The sequence below is a fragment of the Procambarus clarkii genome, chromosome 17, assembly GCF_040958095.1.
Source record: "Procambarus clarkii isolate CNS0578487 chromosome 17, FALCON_Pclarkii_2.0, whole genome shotgun sequence".
NCBI lineage: Eukaryota > Metazoa > Arthropoda > Malacostraca > Decapoda > Cambaridae > Procambarus > Procambarus clarkii.
The window spans coordinates 44,310,121-44,317,481 of NC_091166.1; the positions used below are offsets into that span (position 1 = coordinate 44,310,121).

Below are 7,361 nucleotides of genomic sequence, written 5' to 3' on the forward strand. Positions count from 1 at the left end.
TGACTGTGGATATCAGAGAGAATTATTTTTGGTGTGGTGATTATGGATCCTATTACATCTGTCCAGGGAGAATTTCAGAGCAGGGTTTGCATTTAAGAACAGGGTTTTGTAAATGTAGTTGACACAAGAGAATGTGTGAACGGAGTTTATGTTTAGGGGGCTGAGTGTTGTCTGAAAGCAGAATGTGTTATTATTGTGATAGCAGATTTTTGCTGGGTGATGATGGACTTGAGGTGGTTGAACCCGATGCACAGATACCATAATTAAGATAGGGATAGATTAGTGCATAATATAGTGAGATGAGAGCAGGGTTAGGTACATAATATCTGATTTTGGAGAGTAGACCAACTGTTTTATAAATTTTCTTAGTTCCGTGTTGTATGTGGGTGCTGAAGTTGAGTATCTTGTCTAGGAATAGGGCAAGAAAGTTGCAATCATTTTTGTTAGTAATGTTAACATTGTCTATGTGAAGTGGAATTGCACTTATTGATTTGCTTGCAAATAAGATATAGTAGGAGTTTTCTATGTTCATTGTTTGACATATATAAGTGGACCTTTTTTTACTTAATTATTTACAGCATTATTTAGTGTATGTAGGTTGTGGTTTGAGTAGATGAGGGTAGGATCGTCAGGAAACAATATAGGTTTAAGAATGTTAGAGACATTAAGGAGATCATTGATCTATATAAGAAATAGGAAGGGTGCGAAGATGCTGGTGTGTGGCACTCCAACGGTTATTGGTAGAGTGGGAGAGGTGATATCATTGGTTGCTACACATTGGTGTTTATCACTAAGATAGGATTGGATATAGTCCATGGGAAGGCCTCGGATTCCATAATGATGGAGTTAACGTAAGAGGTAGTTGTGATTAACAGTATCAAAGGACTAATAGTACTTTGTCATTTATTTATAATGACGGACAGTGTAATACAGTGAAGATATTGTCCGAAGTTCCAAAAAGTGTGTTGGGCTTAATCGACCACCGTGTGGATGGCTATTAACGTCACTACAATAGTTTACCAAGCAGCAGGGATACTTGTAGCCGTAAAAATAGTGCATGACTAAAGTAAACTCAGTATGTATACACGGAGAAAGGTGTTATAATTGTTTTATGTGTACATATTTCAAAGTTACATGAAATAAATGTAATAAGAATTACTAGGGTATCCAACTATGTCGAGGCGACCAATGAGAATCGAGAGTACAGGTAGCGAGAATGTGACGTCAATTGAAAACGGGAGACGTGATTGGCTGTTGAGTGCACCTGCTGGTAGAGGAGCAGTGCAGCGTCATTTTGCCCTTAGAAGTTGAGCACTACGGTCGTGAACTTTAGTTGGTGTTAGTGGTCTGTGGTTGTAAACCCTGTTGCTGTGAAATAAGGGTCACTGGGGCCCACAGACCCCCTAGTGTATAGTCGAAAACGTGAGACCGTGAAAGCAGGATTATCTTGGGGGCAAAATATATAATTTTGAAAGCTATATCTGTGCGTATATACGCTCAAGTAGACGGTACCACCGTGTTCTTGTGCGTATATTGATATTATTTTCGTTGTTTAGTATAATCGGGACTAAAATGAAATTTAGATCGTATGTTTTTGAAGTAACTAATGTGACTAATTTTCCCTTCAGTAATGTAGTGAGGCTGCTGGAACCAGCGTCGGGTATTACGTGTTAAGATGTGGATATTGGGACCGTGAAGAGCCTCCTCCTATTGGTTGACATAGCATACTCGCGGAGACACTAACGGTATGATGAACACGAATAGGTGAAACTGAAGTTGTCGACCAGAAGCAGCTGGCTGAAATGTCTGCATTGCGCAGGTGAGTATTTGTAATATTCGTAGCAAAGAGATGTAGGCATGTTATTTGACTGAATTATGGTGAGTGTAAAAACTGAATAGGATTACCATAGGCGGCTGGTGCTATTATTCCTTGATGCAGAAGGCAAGAATTTGAGTAGGTATTTAATGAAGTTAAGGTTTAATTGTCAATAGTTGAGTCAAATGAAGGCTGTAGGTCCTTTTCCGTATGAAAGTGGGTGGTTAAATCTGCAGTTAAGGGAAGGAATTACTTTTGGTGTCATTTGCAGGGTTTCTGTAGTCTGAAAATAGGTAGGTAAAGGTTAGTATGTAGTCTAGTTTGTGTGTAAAGGTCAGGTAAGGGCTACACGTTTTAAAGCCCCCCCCCCCCCCCGTCTCTCGAAGGTGGGGGGGGAATCCATGGGTTTTAAATAAGTAGCCGTCAACAACTTGTCTGAAGGTACAACGTAGAATAGTTTAGACGTAAATATAAATAACTAGTTATTAAAAAGGATCTAATGCAAATTGTAATTAGTGTTGAGATTGTTAGTCGTAGTTAATTGAAGAGGGAGGTACTGGTGGTAACTTTCATATTTTTTCAGGTTATACCCGACGTGATTGGCTGCAGTTCGTCGCCGGCTGAACGAGAACGCGAGTTTGATCAGTTGTATTCCTGAAGGCAGTCAGTGGAGGATGTGTTAACTGGGCTACGTACGAAGCCTGGAATGTTGTATGTTCGTACCTTACTACTACACAGTTAAGGTGAGGCTGTTAAATATGTCCAGCTAAGGTGTGGCGGGTCCACGTAAGAATGTAGTTTGGTCACACACCCCCCCCCCCTCCCCCGGTGCAGTTAGCTTGAATTGGGCAAATGTTCGTGGTAGTTATCAAAGTTGAGGCAGTAAACAGGTATATACGTAAATGTTAACGTAGTAAAATTTGAAAGCTATTAAACGGTTACCCTTTTTGGTTAGTAATATGGGTAAGGAAGTTAGGATGTTTAGGTCATTGTGCAACCCGTCCTGTACTAAAGGGCATTGCATTCATCGGTCGAACTGTGACGGAATAACAGGAATCTAGTGAACATGCTACATTTTAAGAATTATAGTGGGATAATGTGTATGTGGCTAGGTGTTTAAGATCTGTTGGGTAATATTTGTAGTACGTGGGTGAAGCATTTGCAGCCTTGTTGAAATAAAATAGAGAAGCAAGTGTTAGAACATCAGTTACGTGTAAAGTTTATCATGACGACGCCTCTTGTCATAAGGTTTATTAAAGTAAAGCATTGAACAATTTCTGAGGACTTGATGGCCATTACTAAATAGTTACCATTTAGTAAGAATATAATAGTTTAGGGCGTAGATAGGTTTGAGATTGAATTAATGTAGGAAAATCATTGTTAATAGTGGCATGTAGTCAAATTGGGTGTTGCAGGGACAAGTAGTAAAGTGATTGTGTTGTTGTATTCGGGAATTTAGTGATGCGTGGTGAAAGTTAAGATGCAAATCACAATATTATCCGTGTTTTGTAATGTGGTAGGTAGTTGTTGTGGCAGTAGAAGTCATACGTTGTATACAAGTAAGGTTCCTACCTAAACAATCAGAGATCAGTGTTCCTACAGCAGGTAGACATGATAGAAGTGGTTTCAGAACACCGTAATTATAGGGTACTGCAGTTATGCAGCCATCATAATAAACAAGAACTGTGGGTGGGAATGCATAGATGTTAGGTTCGCGCCGACCTGATTGGCTTATGAGATTGTCATAATTTATACAAAATATAGAATTGTAAGCCGCAGTTTCGTCAGTGAAGTTGTTTAGGAAGTGTTGGAACTGTTAGTGTAAACCAAATATGAGACAGATGGGTTGGCGGGTCCATTTAATATTTGGTTGGAGGACGGACGGGCTACATAGCTTTGGTGGTTTTTGATAGTTTGAGAGCAAGGTCATTCCATAGTCTGAAAGTCTACTGGTGGTATGAAAATTGTTGGCAGTTAATGGTGGTTAGCCAGACGTAAGTGGATGGTGAGGGTTGGGAGACCATTACACCCAAGTAGTAATGACATTCATGTGTTTGCAACTGTGTATATATCAGTGTTGTATTGGGTGGGCATTGCATGAATGGAAAAAATTGACTAGTGAGAGCTGCAAGACATGTAATGTAGTTTTCCTGAAAGGTGTTATAAATTGGTAGACATACCAGAATGTAATAGAGATCGTAATCATTAAGAAAAGGAAATAGATGGTTTTAAACTTTAACTTGATGCAACGTTTCCAGAAGGTTGGTGTGGAGAGGTGCGAGGCGGCTGAAACAGTGAAGATGAAGATGAAGGTGAAGAAACACTCACTAACCATGAGTGAAGATGACGAGCAAGGCCAGAGTAGAAAGTGACATGGAGGATAGTCATAAGAAAGGAGTGTGATATCCCCATTTAAAGTTGAAAGAAATAATCGTGAAACAAAAGATCATTAGAATGTGTGGCACAAATATCATTTATGTAGGAATGGTTTAGTTTGAGCACTAGGGGTTTCAGAGATGGTGTTACTAATGTTGAAGTTAAATATGGCAGATATTTTAGTCGCATAGATTTAAGGGCCAGTGTAGTTTGCGTTTTGTGAGAAATCGCTTTTGTCGTTATCCCAACAATAAATATGGAAAGGTATAGTAAAAAATTGATATAAAGGTAGGCATAATGTTAATTGAAAAAGTACTTTTGACATGGAAATTGTTGGCCGTTATGTATGTTATAGCAAATGTGTGATTGCAGTTTGGTAGAAAATGGTTATAATTTATAATTTGAAAGCAAACTAACGTTAGTGTTTTATTTAATAAGTAAAAAAAAGTTAATCGTTGATGTTGATAAATTGTAGATTACGTTAGGTAATTAAGTAAAGGAGGCATTGTTCTGATAAATGCATTTGAGTACCATTAAGCTTAAACTCTTATAGTTCAAGTAAAAAATAATAAGTCGTAAGTGATAGAAACGATAATGGACAGTAAGTAGGTAAATGAGTTGTCATTGTATTAAGTGTCATACAAGCTGTACATAAAATATGGCAGTTTGACATTGTTAAAACACTTTAGTGCGCGCGGCGTTCTGGGCCCTCAAGCGTATAATCTTTTCACGCTGCTAACATAAATTCTCGAGCTACGTTTTTCATTTTTGTATATTTATTGCGTTGGCAATAAAAATCTGTAAAAGATCATATGCATAAAATGTCAGCAAAGGATTTATCCCACCACGAAGTAAATAAACACGAAGATGACTCACCGTGACACCCAAACGGGAAGTAAATGTTCATACTCTTTCGTTTGTTGCCAGCGTCAGTCATCCTATAGCGCTTATTTTGATATCACTGAACTCTCAATAAACTTCCCCACCCAGACATATGGCTATCAATGTCTATGGTAGTGGGTGACCCGCATGAGTGTGGGAACTGGGCGAAGCGTTAGCCTTGGAAATAAGCAGCGACGACACTGTTGTGATGCAGCGCTTTGAAAGTTTATACTTACATAAAGTGTCCTGACATTATATTTCGAGCTACGTATTTCATTTTTATAGCAATGTGTTCGCAATATAAAGTTGTATAAGAACATGGGTAGGATTGGCCAAGAGAGCGTCAAATAAAATTTTACGCGTTTGTAAAATGTTTGTACTTTGTTCATGTTTTTCCAGTTTATACTTGTTCACACCGTTTTGTTTGTAATAAAAATCTGTACAGACATATGCATATAAATATAGAATCATGATCGCGGCCAACACAAGTGACTACCCTCGTTGTCACCAACTCAATAGTGTGCCGTCTAAGTTAGAATACATTGCCGTTTTCTCAAATAGGGACTGTGGCGATTAGAGAAAACGGAAATTTAATGGCAAACATATTCATACAAACCCCAAGTCGATCTAGTAGTATATACCCACTATAACACGGACCGTAAATGTACGTCGTGATCCGACAAGGGCTTAAATAAACCGGCCGTACATCCAAGTGAAGATGGCAGAATTGTTTGTATGCTGAAAAAGTTACACATTGACTAATAAAAAGGCGAAATGGAATTTGTTTACTTTATGTATGAATTGTAGTGCTAGTAAAGCTGGAGAAATACATGAGTGAGCAGAGATAAGGTTTGCTGGCAAGACGCATAGCCTGTAGTAAGCAAGGACAGGGCGCTTGCATAGATAAATCGTAGCGTAGATGTTGTCACTATGGTTTGATGTCGATCTGTTGTGCCTAGAAGTTGAGTAAAAGTTCGTTGTAGTGATAGGGTAAATGATATATATTGGTTAATAGATATGCATTAGGTATTGAATACTTGTATATATAAAAATGTAGGTGAAATGTTTAAGACGTGTATTTATGCAACATGTATTTTCATAGATGAGTTAATACAATGAGATGTAAGAAATTAGACGAGTTTTGGATATATACTACATAGAAGTTACTAAAATGGCTGAGAAAATGTTTGACTAGACAGGGTTGACGCACGCACGTGAAAGCTGGACAATAAATATACGTTTTTTGTAATTGGATGAATATTGGTAAAATTGTCGAAGGATTTTGTGGGTGAATAAGAAGTGGCGACAGCTGAATGTAAATGATAGGCGTGAGGTACTGTGGGCGGTGCACATCGCTCCCTCCAAGAAGGTTAAATGAATATTAGGCATAGGGAAGGAAATGTTGCAGTTATTTACATACTGTTTATTGACTTGTTCTACATAAATGTATGTACAAATATAATGTGATGTATGTCATGTGCTAATAATGTATGGCAAAAAAATTATTATTGAGGCATATATAAACTGAGGTGCATTTTATGTAGCTGTCGATGACAAAATAAAATGTATAAATGAGATAATGGCGACTGATAGTTTATTGTAACCTTCGTGATATTTGGCACAGTTGCATCAATGTTATTTTTAGTTAGAGATATGTAAATATAATATAGTTTTCCGTGTTTGGTTTGTTGTATTGATAATTACATCATAGGGCAATAAAATATCCGTTTTATGTCTGACGTAAAATGTATAGATATCTAGTTTGAGAAACTGTAGTATATGCAAAGAAGTTAATTCGTGTATAATGTTATATGTACAGTGAATACCTGTACGTTGCTCGAAAGTACAATATAATAATAATCAAAACATGTTAATGTACATATACACAATTGATTATAATTATTTGTTTCTATCACGAGACAGTGTGAGGAGAAAAAATGACGGGATTGTCCATATGCTGTGACAGTGAGAACCACATGTTCAATATTCCGTACCTAGTACGCATTTCTCTATTTGCCTAATACGGCACGGTTTCATAAATTATGTCCACCTAATATATCTACGTTAATTTTAACTGCAATAAACAGAAATGGACCTCGTACATAATGAAAATGTACGAGGTCCATTTTGTTTATTGGAGTTCAGAATAACGTAGATATATGGCCGAAGCCATCTTGGCTATTTGGCCGCTAGATGGCCAAAATTTCGCTACTTTCACTACTTTTTAGCCCAAAATTTCGCTACTTTCGTTACTTTTTTCGCTACTTTTTAGCCCAAAATTTCGCTA

At 37.6% G+C, this 7,361-nt stretch overlaps 1 long non-coding RNA gene across 2 annotated transcripts; it reads left to right on the forward strand.

The window, feature by feature from the left end:
• The first annotated feature begins 1,279 nt into the window (after nt 1-1,279).
• Nucleotides 1,280-6,660, forward strand: LOC123772584 (uncharacterized). 2 transcript variants are annotated; one of them, XR_011228905.1, is made up of 4 exons: nt 1,280-1,524; nt 1,629-1,819; nt 2,400-2,559; nt 4,075-6,660. It is a non-coding gene; the product is annotated as an uncharacterized lncRNA (long non-coding RNA). The 2 variants fall into 2 exon arrangements; XR_006774671.2 differs by having other exon boundaries at nt 1,281-1,483.
• Nucleotides 6,661-7,361: the final 701 nt, after the last annotated feature.